Source organism: Diceros bicornis, chromosome 26 (genome assembly GCF_020826845.1).
Source record: "Diceros bicornis minor isolate mBicDic1 chromosome 26, mDicBic1.mat.cur, whole genome shotgun sequence".
In the NCBI taxonomy this organism is placed as follows: Eukaryota; Metazoa; Chordata; class Mammalia; order Perissodactyla; family Rhinocerotidae; genus Diceros; species Diceros bicornis.
Genome location: NC_080765.1, coordinates 29316837 through 29335289, shown reverse-complemented (window position 1 = coordinate 29335289; position 18453 = coordinate 29316837). Strand labels below are relative to the sequence as shown.

The 18453-nt window shown below is 42.7% G+C and overlaps 1 pseudogene; it reads right to left on the bottom strand.

The window, feature by feature from the left end:
* Positions 1 to 477: 477 nt before the first annotated feature.
* The window catches only part of LOC131422551 (acyl-coenzyme A synthetase ACSM2B, mitochondrial-like), a 72505-nt pseudogene continuing 54529 nt past the window's right edge, over positions 478 to 18453 (bottom strand).

Below are 18453 nucleotides of genomic sequence, written 5' to 3'. Positions count from 1 at the left end.
CCTAGGACAGGCTGGTGCCTGGGGCTGCTCGGAGCATCTCTCTTGGACCTCTGAGTCCTGGCCATCTACTGGGTCCACAGGGCCACGAAGGAAGCTGGGGCCAGCAGGGAGAATCAGGCCCTGGGCTCTCTCCAGTGCGGATTGGGGAGAATTACGGAGGAACCACATTTAGCACAGGTTCATCCACAGAATTAATGCACGACACAGGGGCACCGTTGATGTTCATATTCGCATTTTATTACCTCCAGCCCCAATCTGTGTGCTCATCTGGGCAATCCAGAAGGAACAGGAGACTCGGAGGAGGAAGAGTGACTGATATTAATCTGAAAGACACAAAAATGCTGAAATATTGGCACTCCTGATATCCTTCCAAATCAACTCTCTCAACACCCCCATCCTCACCCTCGCCATATGGGAAAACTGAGGTGGCCAGGGATTTACCCAAAGTCACACAGTGGTTTCTGAGTTTATTGACGATCACATCTGACCAAACTCCTTTTTCTGAAGTTCACTCCTTTTAATCTTGCCAGTGATGGTTTTGGGCAGCTCTGGGACAAACTCCACCCGGTTGAGGCGAAAGCAAATCCATCCTGACTTAGTCCCACCGTCACTTCCTACCAGTCCCCCCTCTCCTCCTTTGCCCCTGCACAGTCCCCCAGACAGTCTGGCACCATGTGGTGGCCTTAAGGGGGCCCACCAAGGATGCCAGGTTCTCCTCCTGACCCCCTGAAGTTGGATGCAGCCTTGGGACAGGCTTTGACCAGTGAAATGTGAGTGGGAGGGAAGCGTGCCACCTCTAACAGAAGAGCTGGGAACCAGTGAGCCTGGCCGCCAGCTCTGTCCATCTCTTATAGCACCTGGCAGATACCTGTATGGTGGCTGCTCCGTTATCCTGGTCCCGAGATGAGGGGGTGTGGAGCAGAGGCCCCAGGAGAGCCTGGACATGGTGAACATGTAACATGAGCAAGGAAGATACCTTCCTTGTTATAAGCCACTAAGACTTTGGGGGGTCTTTGTTACCCACAGTAACATCTAGCCCATCCTGCCTGCTGCATGCCCTCTGTTCTCCTCTCTGTGAGGCCACAGAGACTGATGTTAGAAGCAGGAACTCTGTTGTCAGATACACATGGGTTTGGGTTCCTGCTCTGCTTTTTATTAACTCTAATCTCAGGCAATTTACTGGGAGTCTCTGAGCCTCAGCTCCTCTCTGGGAAGCAGAGTGATGAGACCATCTCAGGCTGTGGGGACAATGAAATGAAATAGTAACGTGTGTGCTGCACTGAGTCCAGGGCCCGGCCCACATGGTGCATGTTCACTAGACGTGAGCTCTGCAGCTTTCTATCTGGATGGACCATTAGCACTCAGACGACGGAGCAAAGCACTATCACAAAAGAAGGAAATGCGGACTTTCGGCACATGTATCCGCTCAAACTCTGCTTTTAAACTAATAGGATAATATCATGTACATTCTTTCATTGCCTGCTTTTTCTCTTAATAATATATTGTGATCTTTTTACACTAAAAACAAAAGATCTGCAATATCATTTTAAATCACAGGATAATATTAAATTTCATGAACAACTTAATCATTTCTCTATTGTTGGACATTTTTGTAGTTTGCACACAGCATTTAAAACAAATGAAGTAGAATAAAAATATCAGAATATATGGCATGTTATAAGGATAAATATCATTTTGTTAATTTTTGTTTGTTACGTATGTATATATGTATTGAGTTGCAATATAGAATGTATTTCCAAGCATGAATTATTTTTAAAAACAGTTTGGAAGCTGCTGATTTGGATTTCTTTCTCAAATTTTGAAAGATTTTAAATACCCTTCTTGGATATCTTTGGGCACATGTCTGATTTTTGTTCTTTAGGTTAACGTGCCAGCAATGGATTCCTTTTGGGTTTCTGCCACAGGTTCCTTCTGAGTAAGTTGGCTCCACCCTACCCCTACCCCTACCCCAATTCTTTCTTCTGAAGAGAAAAATGCAAGTTCTACTGGCTGTTTAAGCCTCAGCCCAGCCACCCAACGAGACTCGGGCAGCGGAGCGCCAGGACAGCTCAGGGAGACCAGCCTCATCCACCCGCCTCACTCACCCTCCTCGGGTACTTGTACGGGGCCGTCACTGATTTCACGTACTGCTGCAGCTCCTTGGTGAGCTGGTCCCTGTCCCGGGACAGGAACTGTGGGGCCAGGACAATAAAGGCCTTCACCACCTGCCGTGCAGAACCAGAGCGGAGGCTCAGGGTGAGCGCCAGTGAATTGTCTAGTTTACAAAGTGAATATTTATTTAATGAGCGAAAACACCAAGCTGACACTTGAGCCTTTGGAAAAGGACAGACCAGGTTCTAGTCCCAATACTCCAGTCTCCACTCTGTGATTGGAAAGTTACTCAACCTCTCTCACCCTCAATTTCCTTCCCTGCGAAATAGGGTTCATTCCTCACTGGGTTTAGGTAAAGATTTCACGAGATGATACATGTAAAACATGAAGCTAGTTTAACTTTATTATTATTCCTATCATCAGCATTATCTTCATCATTTTTACTATTGTTGTATGTATACTTCTGTGCCTGGAACCTTGTGGGCATTTAATAATTGTTGGTAATTTATTATTCTTAGGTTATTATTTATGTCCCCACTTAATTGCACAGGGCCTTGCACATAGTAGGTGCTCAGTAAACACCTGTTGAATCAATGAATGCACGCTCTGGAGCCAGATTGCTTAGATTCCCGTTCTGGCTCCACCACTGTGTCATCTGGGCAACTTAATAACTTCTTTAGGCCCCTGTTTCCTTATATATAAAAGGGTATAATGAGAGTCCTGAACTCATTAGGTTACTGGGGGGAAAAATGAGCAGGCACATAATAAGAGCTCATTAAATGTTAGATGTCAGCAGCAGCATTTTCAGTCACAGATGAGGCCACACTGCCCCCTGGTGACCACATCGTGTAAGTGCACACACACACCAACTGCGCCCTCTCTCCACCCTAGGTCCTGGGTAGACATGGCCTGGAAGTTTCCCCTGCACCTGCCTCCCCAGTGCCCACACACAGACACGATGACCCCCGTGTCCTCTTCCTCACCTCCCCTCGAATCGGGTCCGGGCTGCTCACCACAGCTGACTCAGCCACTGCTGGATGCTCGGCCAGGGCATTCTCCACCTCTGTCGGCCCGATGCGATACCTGCAGGATCAAAGGTTCCTTCTCTGGTTCTGAGCAGATGCCAGGGCTGGGGTGACCAGGCCCTCAAATCTCATGTTCTGGAGGATCGTATCTTCCCTTGGCACTTTACAGAGGGAAACTGTCATAGGGGGTCAGAGGCCTGTGACAGGCTGTGTAGTGGGACCACTGCAGGAAGACCTGGACGCTCCATGCTAAGAAATATAAGGCACAGGTGCTCTCTTCTCACTCACTGCCTCTGGTAGGAGGAGAGAGAGAGCTCTGTCCTCCCAGAGCTCTGTGGCCTGGCTTCAGGAGCTTCCTCCAGCATGGAACCTCTTGGAAGCCCCAAACTTTATCTTAAACATTCATGAAAATTCTCCATCCTATTCTCCACTACGTCAGCATTTGTTTTAGAAATTACAAAATAAAACAAACTCAATTTCCCTGAAATAACCAAGAGAACTTGTTACTTGTGTCATTTTTTCCCCCTAAATCACGTAAGGGTTAGGGACAACGGGTTGGGAGCCAGACCACCTTGGTTTGAATCTGGGCTGCAACCTGTACTGTCTTTGAAACTTTAGGAAACTTACTTCACTGGTCAGTGACTCAGTTTTCTCATGAGTAAAATGGGCATAATAATAACATCTACTGGGTTATACAAAGCACCGAGGAGAGTGCTTTCACCTAGTAAGCATTCCATAAAGGTTAGCTATTATTATTATTATTATTATTTTTTCTGTGACGTGTTGTGCCCCATCAAAGGAGCACAGAGAATAATTTCCTCCCATCAATAGGGATCAAAGCAAGGTCTCCCTTCCTCTTTAAATTGCATGGTGTCTTATTATGGTTGTTCTTCCAGACCTTCCTGAACTTCATTTTGACTATTCCTTCCGGATGCAGAGGTTGGGGGAGGTGCACAGACACCCCAGGGCCAGGGCCCCGTAGACATGGCTCTGTTCAGAATTAGGCTGAGGGTCCCATCACCAATGCATGGTGGAACGTCTGGGCCAGCTAGATCCCACCAGGCGTGTGAGGGTGACACCTCCTGGCTCAGGGTCAGCCACACCTACCCAGAGGCATTGATGACATCATCGTCCCTCCCCAGGAACCAGATGTGGCCCTCTGCATCCATGATTGCTCTGTCCCCAGTGCTGTAAATGTCCCCACACTCTGCTTCGGCTGTCCTCACCGGATCATCCTGTAAAGAGAACAGCACCCCTCTGCGGAGAAGGCAGCGAGTCTAGAGATGAAGAGCCACAACCTGGGGCTCAGATCTGGGTCCGAATCCTCCTTGTCACTCCACCTGGCACCTGGGCAAGTTTTGTCATCTCTCCAAGTCTATTTTCTTTACATGCAAACACTCAATGCACTCTACTGCTGATTTAGTGGGCAATATTACACTAATTTTAAGGATATTTTTTAAAATAACGCCTCACTTTTGTGTGGTTCTCCAGTAGAATACGATTTCCTACACCATGAACTCCGTGTATTTGATTCACTGTGAGAAGCTCAGCTTTCACACAGTAACTGGACAGACGGGAGGTGTCAATAAACATTTGCTGAATGAATTTTCTTCCCAAAACACTACCTCATTTGATCCTCACAGAAAGCCTGTGAGGTTGGTATTACTTTAATTAAACTTATTTTAAGATAATGATAGATTCACATGCACACTGTAAGAAATAATACAAAGAGATCCCATGTACACTTTACCCAGTTTCTCCCAACGGTAACATCTTCCAACACTATATAGTTCAACATCACAACCAGGATACTGACATTGATGCAATCCACCATTCTTACCCAGATTTCCCCAGTTCTTCACTTGTACTCATTTGCGTGTGTGTGTGTGTGTGTGTGTGTGTAAGTGTATTTAGTACAATGCAATTTTATCACATGTGTATATCAACCACCAGTCAAGAGACAGAACAGTCCCGTCATCACCAGGAGCTCTCATGTTGCTTTTATATCCACGTCCACCTCCCTCCTCCTCCTTCTCTCCCTCCCTCTCCATCCCTAACCCCTTGGCAATGCCTAGTCTATTCTCCATTTTCATAATTTTGTCATTTTAAGAATGTTACATAAGTGGAATCATATAGAATGTAACATTTGGGAATGGCTTTTTTTATTTTTTCATTCAGTGTAATTCTCTGAAGATTCATGCAGATTGGTGTGTTCATCAATAGCTCAATCCCATTTATTGCGGAACAGTATTTCACGTTATGAATGAATCACAGTTTGTTTAACCATTCACCCATTGAAGAGCATCTGGGTTGTTTCCAGTTTTGTTTTGTTTTGTTTTTTTTGCTGAGGAAGATTCTCCCTGAGCTAACATCTGTGCCCATCTTCCTCTATTTTGTATGTGCGTCACCACCACAGCATGGCTGATGAGTGGTGTAGGTCTGCACCCGGGATCCAAACCTGCAAATCTGAAGTGGAGCATGCCTAACTTAACCACTATGCCATGGGACCAGCCCCATCCAGTTTTTAGCTATTAGGAATAATGCCACTATGAACATTCATGCACAGGATTTGTGTGAGGCTGGCATTTTTCATAGCCCATGTTACAGAAGAGGAAACTGATGCTCAGAGAGGCACAATCACTTGCTCAAAGCCACTCAGCTGGTCGGTGGAAGGGCTGGTATTTGAATTTAATTCTTGCTCTACAGCCCATGCACTTGACCACCAAGCAATGTGTTGGGATCTTCCCTGTTGTGGGACATGACATGATTTTAAGAGGTTCCAGAAAAAAACATCGGATCACATTCCTTTTTAGATTCCCTTCCAATTGTTCTGATTTGGCTCCGACATATTTTTAAAAGCTCTGGAACTACCAAGAGGAAGGTAAGTTTCAAGATCAAAGCTTTTAGTGGGAACAGGATGTAGCTAAAATTTAAGAAAGTTGTTTTGTTTGTATTATAGTTATGGTTACAATTGCCTTTTGCTTTTGGCAAGTGACACAGTTTTCCACTTGTGATACCACATCAACTTTTTTAAAAAAAGAAATGTTTTAAAGTAAAATAATAAGTGGATTTAGAGAGAAAAATTAAGTAAGTGATAATATAGATGGTGCACAGATAAGGTAAAAAATAGTGGATGTGGACATGGATGACTGAAATTTAGGAAATATTGCATCAAGGGGTACAGCAAAGTCCCACCCCCATTCACGCACCACTTGAACTGCTGTCCAGCTCAGTGTACTGTGTGTTGGTACAGTTGGCCTGACACACCCTTGTGGACACGCCTTCCAGGAGGAAATGAACTTTCTTGATGACAATCATCAGAGACTGGAACCTGGATGATGCGATTCACACATCCAGGGAAGGAATCATGCTCCCAGGGCCAAAGAAAAGCTCCTTAATGGTAGGGGCACAGTATCCCATCTACCACACAGACGTGAGCAGAGTCCACAAAGACACCCAAGTGGGTTCTCAACCTTGGCTGCTTTTCAAAAGTGCTACTAGGTAGTGATGTAAAGAAAATGGCCTACTAGAAAGCTGTAAGCTCTTGTTCCGCTACAAAACATCAAAAACAAACAAGCAAACAAACTACCAGGAGCTGTCTGAGCTGACTTTGTAGGAGCTCCGGAAGAGTCAAAGGTTTACAACAACCGTGCAAATACCCAATCAAGAAAAGCCACCTTCAAAACGGTAGGGAAGTTTCATGCCATTTTTACTCACATTTCATGCCATTTTTGCTCTACAGCCCATGCACTTGACCACCAAGCAATGTATTGGGATCTTCCCTGTTGTGGGACATGACATGATTTTAAGAGGTTCCAGAAAAAAACATTGGAACCTTGCTTCACCTTTCCCCAGCATGGCAGATTTGGTCTTGAGTAGACAGCAGCCCGGTTCCCAGTACCCCTGCTCCAACCAGAGGGAGCAGAGCAGATCTTATTTGCAACATATTGTGTAATCTGTTCTAACCTCTCTGGGGACACCTGAAGGGCTGATGCAAGGCCCTCATTTCACACGACTCAGAATGCAGATGGGAAGAGCAGCAAGCACTGCTCATAAAAGCTACACGGTGGACTACAACTAAAGACGCCTGAGAGGAGAGACTATGGGGGAGATATATAGTAGACCGTCAAGGTCTGGGGGAGAAGCTAGGGTAGACTTTCCAGGAAATTGAAATATTCAAGACAGCTATGAACATGCGGGATTTAGAAAGCCATCACAAGCCCAGGCAACGCATGCTCAGAACGTCCTGAGAGGACCTGAAGCTTCCACCTCAGGCTGATCCCTAGGCTCAGAGCAAGGCTGGCCAAGTTGTGGGGAGCTCCTCACACAGAGCCAGTCTTCACAGGGGTCGTTCTCTGTTGTTGTTGCTGTTGATGTTTGTGTTTGCTTGTTTGAGCTCCTGGCACTCAAGGAAATATCTGACAAAACATTAGCTGAGGGGATTGCTGTGAAGATGGTGGCATAGGAGGACTCTGAACTCACCTCGTCCCATGGACACAACAAATTTACAACTACCTGTGGAACCTCTGAGAGAGAACTGGAAACTGGATAAGAAGAACCCCAACAACAAGGGACAACACTGACAGAGGTGGAAGAGGCAGAAATACCCTTCTGCTGCAGAAAAAAACCCATTCTAGCTGCAGTGCCTCACAGCCAGGAACAATCATAAGGTACAAAGCTTTTCCTGGAGGAACAGGGGGTTTGTGCAGGAGAGCTACGCCACAATAAGCAGCCTTTGAATTCAGCACAACGGAGATGCCTGTCATAATACCTGGCTTTGCTGGCTATTAAAACCAATGGGGAATACCCCCAGAAAAGCTATCAAACATAAGAGAAAGAAAAGCTTTCCCTTAAAAGGCCCACACACAAATTCACCCATTCCAGAAACCAACAAAACATCACCAGAAAGAAAGGTGCATAGTCCTTTGGTAACAGAGACTCACTTGAAAAGCTGTCTCAGAGAGGCAGAAGGCAGCTAGGCCCACCTCCCCAGGGACTGAGTCACTGGGGGCAGCCATCACTGTGACCTAGTACAGGCATGCTGACACAGATGCTGGCAGACGCCATTGGAGTTCTTCCCCCGGCCTGTTAGCCCAAGGGTTTGCCCCACCCACTAGAGCACTGATTTAATCCAGCTCAGCCAGGGTAGGCAGTCTGCCCTAGGGACTGGCCCCACCCACCAGCAAGCCCAGAGAACTTGTGGGCCTGCATAGGTGGGGTGTGTGGGACCTCTGCAGTGGGGTGAGTGGGTCCGCCTTTGTGGGGTAGTGCATGCAGGAGGGGTGGGCCTGTGTTGGCAGAGTGTGTGGGACTTCTTCAGCGGAGCAAGTGGGTCTGCTTCAGTGGGACAGATGTGCACATGGGACAAGACTGCATTGGCCAGGTGTGTGGGTCGGTGGGTAGTGGGGCTTGTAAGCTGCAGCAGATTTGTGCCACTGGCCTCTTTACACAACCACACAGGAAATCTGTCCCACCTTCCAATGCCTGAAACAATTGTATGCTGCCATGCCTGGGGCCAGCCCCACTCAGCTGTACCCCCGAGAAAGCTGACAACAGGCTCACATTCTGGAGGCCTAGAGCAATTGTGAGCCCCTGAGCCTAGCAACCAGCCACATTGGGGGCCTGACTCACTTAACAGCAAATCAGCAGCAGGTGTGTGCTATTAGACCTTGCAACCAGCTATGCTGGGGTTCCTCGTGCCCAATAAAGTGACTAAAGTGACTGTAGTAGCTGCACACAGCTGAGCCTTACAACCAGCTGGCCTGGGGGTAAGCCTAGCCTAACCATGCACCTGCAGCAAGAGCAACCCTGCCACAACAGAAGGGAACATGTAGCCCATACAGGTGAGACTCCTGGAACATTTGAAACTGGTGAGGAGAGGGAAGCACATTGCTGGGCCCCATGAGGCACCTGTTACACAAGGCCATATCTCCAAGATTGGGAGACGTAGCTGATGTACCTAATACATAGATATAGGCACAGAGAAGTAAGCAAAATGAGGAGACAAATGAATATGTTCCAAATAAGGGAACAGGACAGATCCTCAGAAAAAGAACTAAACAAAACAGAGATAAACAGTCTACCTGATAAAGAGTACAAACTAATAGTCATAAAGAGGCTCACTGATTTTGGAAGAATAGATGAACACAGTGAGAACTTCAACAGAGAATTGGAAAATATAAAAAAGAACTAATCAGAACTGAAGAATACAATAATAGAAATGAAAAATTCACTAGAGGGAGTCAACAGCAGAGCAGACGACACAGAAGAATGGATCAGCGAGCTGGAGGAAAGAATAAATGAAATCACCCAAGCTGAACAGAAAAAAAGAATTAAAAAGAATGAGGACAGTCTAAGGGATCTCTGGGACAACATCAAGTGTACTAACATCCATATTATAGGTGTCCCAGAAGGAGAAGAGAGAGACAAAAGGGCAGAGAACCTATTTGAAGAAACAGTAGCTGAAAACTTTCCTAACCTAAGGAAGGAAACAAACATCCAGGTACAGGAAGTAAAGAGAGCACCACACAAGATGAACCCAAAGAGGCTCACACCAAGACACATTTTAATTAAAATATCAAGAATTAAAGATAAAGAGAGAATCCTAAAAGCTGCAAGAGAAAGGCAACAAGTTACATACAAAGGAAACCCCATAAGGCTATCAGCTGACTTCTAAGCAGAAACCTTATGGGCTATAAGGGAGTGGCACGATATATTCAAAGAGCTGAAAAGAAAAAACCTAAAGCCAAGAATACTCTACCCAGCAAGGTTATCATTCAAAATGGAAGGAAAGATAATGAGTTTTCCAGACAAGCAAAAACTAAAGGAGGTTATCATCAATAAACCAGCCTTACAAGAAATGTTAAAATTTCCACTTATTTAAGTGGGAAAAAAAAGACCACAAATAGCAATAAGAAAATTATCAAAGAAAAATAATCACTGGTAAAGGCAATACACAGTAAATGTAGTAGATCATATAAAACTAATAGGAAGGTCAAAAGATGAAAGTACTAAAATTATCTATTTCCATGATAAAAGGTTACACACACACACACACAAGAGGTGAAATATGATATCAGAAACATAAAATGTGGGGGGAGGGAGTAAAAGCGTAGGGCTTTTAGTAAGAGGCCAATATAAGAGATCATCAACTTAATATAGATTGCTATTTACATAGGTTATTATACACGAACCTCATGATGATCACAAACCAGAAACCTATAATAAATACAAAAAAAAATTAAGAGAAAGAAACCCAAATATATTACTAAAGAAAGCCATGAAATCACAAGGAAAGAGAGCAAGAGAAGAAGAAAGGAACAGAGAAGAACTACTAAAACACCCAGAAAAAAAGTAACAAAATGGCAATAAGTATATACTTATCAACAGCTACTGCAAATGCCAATGGAGTAAATGCTCCAATCAAAAGACATAGGTGGCTGATTGGATAAAAAAACAAGACCCATATGTATGCTGCATAAAAGAGATTCACTTCAGACCTAAAGACACTCACAAACTGAAAGTGAAGGGATGGAAAGAGATACTCCATGCAACTGGCAATGAAGAGAAAGCTGAGGTAGCGACACTTACATCAGACAAAATAGACTTTAAAATAAAAACTGTAACAAGAGACAAAGAAGGGCACTACATAATAATAAAGGGAACAATCCAACAATAGGATATAAGACCTGTAAATATCCATGCAACCAACACAGGAGCCCCTAAATATATAAAGTAATTATTAACAGACATAAAAGGAGAAAGAGACAGTAACACATAATAGTAGGGGACTTTAACACTCCACTTATATCAATGGATAGATAATCCATACAGAAGATTAATAAAGAATCAGTGGCCTTAAATGACACATTAGACCAGATGGACTTAGTAGATATATACAGAACATTCCATCCAAAAACTGCAGGATACACATTCTTTTCAAATGCACATGGAACATTCTCCAGGACAGATCACATATTAGGCCACAAAACCAGTCTCAATAAATTTAAGAAGACTGAAATAATACCAAGCATCTTTTCTTACCACAACTGTATGAAACTAGAAATCAACTACAAGAAGAAAACTGGAAAAGTCACAAATATGTGCAGATTAAACAAAATGCTACTGAACAACAATTGAATGAATGAAGAAATCAAAGGAGAAATCAAAAAATTTAACTCCATAACCATGGTGATGAGGGGTGGGAAGAGAACGTGAGGGAGAGTGAGAGTGAAAGAAACACATCTGTGCATCTGCCCTGGCGTGAGCCTGAGATGACAGATAGAACCTGCAGTTCCTGCAGTCAGCCTGGATTCCCGGGCCCTTCTCCTAGACTGGGAGTCTCTTGGGGCATCTATGAGGGTAAATCCCAGCTTCCTATGGCATTCAGTCAAAGAACTGCAAATCATCCCAGTGCTGGAGGAAACAATAGCTCCACTGGTCTTGCTGAGAAGGCAAGACCATACTGACTGGTCAATTTAAGGGATTTCAAAAAGTATTCTTTATTTAACTATTTCATTTAATTCTCTGACTTCAGAATCTAGAATAAGATGTGAATTCACTGTAATGTTTGCCTTTGGGAGTTGAAGTAAAGAGCTTTAAAAACTGAGGGGTTGCCTCAGGAAAGCAGACCCAGTGTGGTTTGTGTGTGTGATATGAAAAGTGCCAGAAGGCTCACAGAATCAGAGTTTTGGAGGTGGAAGAGAGTCTTCGTAACTGCCAACACTTCCCTAACTTTTCCTGCAATGTCCCTAAAGGCACTCAGCCCCTGGGAGATGGAGTGTTTGCTCCCAAAGCTTCCTGCCAGCCACAGCCTCAATTTTCCTTGCAGTCTCCAGTTTCACCTTAAAAATTCATTTTAATCTTTCATCCAACTTCTTCATATATTTCTTTCTTTTTTTTTTATTGATGTTTTAATGGTTTCTAACATTGTGAAATTTTGGGTTGTACATTTTTGTTTGTCCATCACCACATATATGACTCCCTTCACCCTTTGTGCCCACCCCCCACCCCCACTGCCCCGGTAACCACAGTCCAGTTTTCTCTGTCCATGTGTTGGTTTATATCGGTGTTTGTCTTTCTCTTTCTGGCTTATTTCACTTAACATAATACGCTCCAGGCCCATCCATGTTGTTGCAAATGGGACGATTTTGTCTTTTTTTTATGGCTGAGTAGTATTCCATTGTATATATACACCACATTTTCTTAATCCAATCGTCAGTCGAGGGACACTTAGGTTGCTTCCACTTCTTGGCTATGGTGAATAATGCTGCAATGAACATAGGGGTGCATAAGCCTCTTTGGATTGTTGATTTCAGGTGCGTTGGATAGATTCCCAGTAATGGGATGGCTGGATCATAGGGCATCTCTATTTTTAATTCTTTGAGGAATCTCCATACCGTTTTCCATAGAGGCTGCACCAATTTGCATTCCCACCAGCTGTGTATGAGGGTTCCTGTTTCTCCACATCCTCTCCAACATTTGTTGTTTTTTGTCTTGGTGATTATAGCCATTCTAACAGGCGTGAGGTGGTATCTTAGTGTTGTTTTGATTTGCATTTCCCTGATGATTAGTGATGTTGAGCATCTTTTCATGTGCCTATTGGCCATCTGTATATCTTCCTTGGAAAAGTGTCTGTTCATTTCCTCTGCCCATTTTTTGATCAGGTTGTTTGTTTTTTTGTTGTTCAATTGTGTGAGTTCTTTATATATTATGGAGATCAACCCCTTGTCAGATGTATGTTTTGCAAATATTCTCTCCCAGCTGGTTGGTTGTTTGTTCATCTTGATTCTGGTTTCATTTGTCTTATAAAAGCTCTTTAATCTGATAAAGTCCCACTTGTTTAGTTTTTCTTTAGTTTCCCTAGTCTGGGTAGGCATGTCATCCGAAAAGATTCCTTTAAAACCTATGTCAAATAGTGTGTTGCCTATATTTTCTTCTATGAGTTTTATAGTTTCAGGTCTCACCTTCAGGTCTTTGATCCATTTTGAGTTAATTTTTGTGAATGGTGATAGCAGATGGTCCACTTTCATTCTTTTGCATGTGGCTGTCCAGTTTTCCCAACACCATTTATTGAAGAGACTTTCCTTTCTCCATTGCATGTTCTTAGCACCTTTGTCGAAAATTAGCTGTCCGTATATGTGTGGTTTTATTTCTGGGCTTTCAATTCTGTTCCATTGATCTGTGTGTCTGTTTTTGTACCAGTACCATGCTGTTTTGATTACTATTGCTTTGTAGTATGTTTTGAAGTCAGGGATTGTGATGCCTCCTGCTTTGTTCTTTTTCTTTAGGATTTCTTTAGCTATTCGGGGTCTTTTGTTGCCCCATATAAATTTTAGTATTCTTTTTTCTATTTCTGTGAAGAATGTCATTGGGATTCTGATTGGGATTGCATTGAATCTGTAGATTGCTTTAGGTAATATAGACATTTTAACTATGTTTATTCTTCCAATCCACGTGCATGGGATATCTTTCCATTTCTTTATGTCATCATGGATTTCTTTCAATAATGTCTTCTAGTTCTCATTGTATAGGTCCTTCACCTCCTTGGTAAGATTTATTCCTAGGTATTTTATTCTTTTTGATGCAATTGTAAATGGTATTATCTTTTTGAGCTCTCTTTCTGTTAGTTCATTATTAGCATATAGAAATGCAACTGATTTTTGTAGATTGATTTTGTACCCTGCAACTTTGCTGTAGTTGTTGATTGTTTCTAATAGTTTTCCAACAGATTCTTTAGGGTTTTCTATATATACAATCATGTCATCTGCAAATAGTGAGAGTTTCACTTCTTCGTTACCTATTTGGATTCCTTTTATTCCTTTTTCTTGCCTAATTGCTCTGGCCAAAACCTCCAGTACTATGTTGAACAGGAGTGGTGAGAGTGGGCAGCCCTGCCTCGTTCCTTTTCTCAGAGGAATGCCTTTCAGTCTTTCCCCGTTGAGTATGATGTTAGCTGTGGGTTTGTCATATATGGCCTTTATTATGTTGAGGTACTTTCCTTCTATTCCCATTTTGTTGAGAGTTTTTTATCATAAATGGATGTTGTATCTTGTCAAATGCCTTCTCTGCATCTATTGAGATGATCATGTGGTTTTTATTCTTTGTTTTGTTGATGTAATTTATCACGTTGATTGGTTTGCGGATGTTGAACCATCCCTGCGTCCCTGGTATAAATCCCACTTGATCATGGTGTATGATCTTTTTAATGTATTGTTGTATTCGGTTTGCCAATATTTTGTTGAGGATTTTTGCATCAATGTTCATCAGCGATATTGGCCTGTAATTTTCTTTCTTTGTATTGTCTTTGTCTGGTTTTGGTATCAGGGTGATGTTGGCCTCATAGAATGATTTAGGAAGTGTTCCATCTTCCTCTATTTTTTGGAATAGTTTGAGAAGGATGGGTATTAAATCTTCTTTGAATGTTTGGTAAAATTCACTGGAGAAGCCATCCGGTCCTGGACTTTTATTTTTTGGGAGGTTTTTGATTACTATTTCAATCTCTTTACTTGTGATTGGTCTATTCAGATTCTCCATTTCTTCTTGGTTCAATTTTGGGAGGTTGTATAAGTCTAAGAATTTATCCATTTCTTCTAGATTGTCCAATTTGTTGGCATATAATTTCTCATCGTATTCTCTTATAATCCTCTGTATTTCCATGGTATCCGTTGTAATTTCTCCTCTTTCATTTCTAATTTTATTTACTTGAGCATTTTCTCTTTTTTTCTTAGTAAGCCTGGCTAAAGGGTTTGTCGATTTCGTTTATCTTCTCGAAGAACCAACTCTTTGTTTCATTAATCCTTTCTACTGTTTTTTTGGTCTCAATATCATTTATTTCTGCTCTGATTTTTATTATTTCTCTCCTTCTGCTGGCTTTGGGCTTTGTTTGTTCTTTTTCTAGTTCTGTTAGGTGTAATTTAAGGTTGCCTATTAGGGCTTTTTCTTGTTTGTTAAGGGGGGCTTGTATCGCTATGAGTTTCCCTCTCAGGACCGCTTTTGCTGCATCCCATATGGTTTGATATGGCATGTTATCATGTTCGTTTGTTTCCAGATAGTTTTTGATTTCTCCTTTAATTTCATCAATGATCCATTGGTTGTTCAGTAGCATGTTGTTTAATTTCCACATTTTTGTCACTTTCCCAGTTCTTTTTTCATGGTTCATTTCCAGTTTCATAGCCTTATGGTCTGAAAAGATGCTTGTTATGATTTCAATCTTCTTAAATTTATTGAGGCTTGCTTTGTTTCCCAACATATGGTCTATCCTAGAGAATGTTCCATGCGTGCTTGAGAAGAATGTGTAGTCAGCTGTTTTTGGATGGAGTGCTCTGTATATGTCTACTAGGTCCATCTCGCCCAGTTTTTCATTTAAGTCTAATATTTCTTTATTAACTTTTTGTCTGGATGATCTATCCATTGCTGTAAGTGGGGTGTTAAGATCCCCTACTATTATTGTGTTGTTGTTGATTTCTCCTTTTAGGTTTGTTAATAGTTGCTTTATGTACATTGGTGCTCCTATGTTGGGTGCATATATATTTATAAGTGATATGTCTTCTTGATGGAGTGTCCCTTTTATCATTATATATTTCCCTTCTTTGTCTTTCTTAACCTGTTTTATCTTGAAGTCTACTTTGTCTGATATGAGTATGGCAACACCTGCTTTCTTTTGTTTGCCATTAGCTTGGAGTATTGTCTTCCATCCTTTCACTCTGAGCCTGTGCTTGTCTTTAGTGCTAAGATGTGTTTCCTGAAGGCAGCATATTGTTGGGTCTTGCTTTTTAATCCATCCTGCTACTCTGTATCTTTTGATTGGAGAGTTCAATCCATTTACATTTAGGGTAATTATTGATATATGAGGGCTTAATGTTGCTGTTTTGTCACTTATTTTCTGGTTCTTTTGCATTTCCTTTGTTTCTTGTCCCATTTGTTTTGGACTGCCAATTCAGTTTGGTTGTTCTGTCTTATGATTCTTCTAGTTTTCTCTTTGTTTATCATATGTGGTTTTGCTTTGATTATTTGTTTAGTGGTTACCTTAAGGTTTGGGCAAAAAATCTTGTGTATGAGATAGTCCATTATCTGATAGCCTCCTATTTCCTTATACTAAGTCAATTCAGTCACTTTCCTCTTCCCCTTCTAAGTTGCTCTTGTTATACCTTATTCTATCTTGTGTTGTGGCTGTGTGTTTACAGTGATGAGGTTAAATTTATTTTTGGTGAATTTCTTCCTTTGATCTTTGAGTTTAGTATTTAAGTGGTTTCTAACCTATTCCGGTAAAGATCTACTATTTCTCTGATTTTGTCTACCTACTTTTCTCCTTACTCCAAGCTTTGTGTTCCCTTTCTCTTCTTTTTTTCAGGCCTGAGGGCCTTCTTGAGTATTTCTTGTAGTGGCGGTCTCGTGGCCATGAACTCCCTTAGCTTTTGTTTATCTGGGAGAGTTACTATTTCTCCATCATATTTGAAGGATATTTTTGCTGGGTAGAGTATTCTTGGCTGAAAGTTTTTGTCTTTCAGTATTTTGAATATATCATTCCAGTCTCTTCTAGCCTGAAAAGTTTCTGTTGAGAAATCCGCTGAGAGCCTGATGGGAGTTCCTTTGTACGTTATTTTTTGTTTTTGTCTAGCTGCCCTTAATATTGTTTCTTTGTTGTTGACCCTGGCTAGCCTTACCACTAGGTGTCGTGGTGAAGGCCTTTGTCTGTTAACATATATAGGTGTCCTGTTGGCTTCGCTTACTGGTATTTCCTGCTCCTTCCCCAGATTTGGGAAATTCTCAGCTATTATTTCCTTGAATAGGCTCTCTGTTCCTCTTTCTCTCTCCTCTCCCTCAGGAATACCTATAATTCTTATGTTACATTTTCTAATAGAGTCCGATATTTCTCGGAGTCTTTCTTCATTTCTTTTTAGTCTTAGTTCTCTCTCCTCTTCCATCTGGAGTATATCTGTATTCCTATCCTCTAAAGTACTAATTCTTTCCTCCATATTGTCAGCTCTGTTCTTTAAAGATTCCAGATTCTCCTTTATCTCCTCCATTGTGTTCTTCATCTCCATCAGCACTGATTGGTTTTTCTTTATGATTTCAATCTCTTTTGTGAAGAAATTCCTAATCTCATTGAATTGTTTGTCTGTGTTGTCTCGTATTTCGTTGAGTGTTTTTATGATAGCTATTTTGTAATCTCTGTCATTTAGTTTATGGATTTCTGTGTCTTCAGGGTTGATTTCTGGGTGCTTGTCATTTTGTTTCTGGTCTGGTGATTTCATATATTTTTGCATTGTGGTTCCTGTGTTGGTTTTGTTTTTCCTCATCCTGGAAGTCTCTGGTTGCAATTTCCACCTGCTGCCACTGTCTGGTGGCAAAGGGCTGTGTAGTCTAAGCCCCCTGCGCTCTGCCCCGGTTTTTCTGCTGCGATCCGCAGTTTTGTTTTGTTTTGTCCCCGCTGCGATCCATGGGCCCAGTCATTTGATCAGGTCTGCCTCGGATCGCTAGGTCTGGTCTGGTCGAGCTGCAGAGTCCGGGTTGCGGGGAGGGGGGAGCTCTCTCTTTTGCCCTCTGGGTCCCTGACGTGGGAGGCTTCTCGTTTGCCCCTCTTTATCTGCTCTCTGGGGTGCTCAGATGTTGACGGTAGCCCTGTGGCTCCTCTGAGTCCTCTGTGCAGGAGTTTCCCACTGGCTGAGAGAGTCCGAAGAGCCATGGTTTCCCCGCCGAGGGCCGCCCCTCCCCCCTCTTTGGGAGCCGCGCGGACCGGGATCGCTGATCTGATGGGGAGGGAGAGGAGTTCTCCTTACCTCTCCCCACTTCCTCCGGGGGCCCAGCACGTTCCGCTTTCAGATGTGCGGCAGTGTGGATCCCTCCGCTCTAGGTTTTCACTGTCTGGGATTCCGTTGTTGGTCTGTGACTGTTGCTTTTGTTGTATCTTGTCGGGGGAAGAGCTCACGGGAAAGCTCACTCCGCCATGATGCTGACGTCACTCTATATTTATTTCTTATATAAAAAAATATTTTAGATTTCCTATCTACAAGGAAGATGTAACACAATAACCATCCGACCTTAGACATCTCTTTTGCACAGTCCCAGGGTGATTCTACTTTAGTGAGAGAAGCACAGAAGTTCAATTTCCTTATATTACAGATAAAGCAACCACAGGCAAGAGAGGAGAAGGAACCAGCCCAGGGTCACACAGCAAGGCAGTGGCATAGCCGCGAAGAGAAGTTTTCTGGCCTTAGACCTGGTGAGCTTCCTGCCACTGGCTGCTTGTCTACCAGCACTTGGGAGTGGAGGGCCTTCTCCCGCCATTCCTCAGAAAGCACATTCATCAGACCAG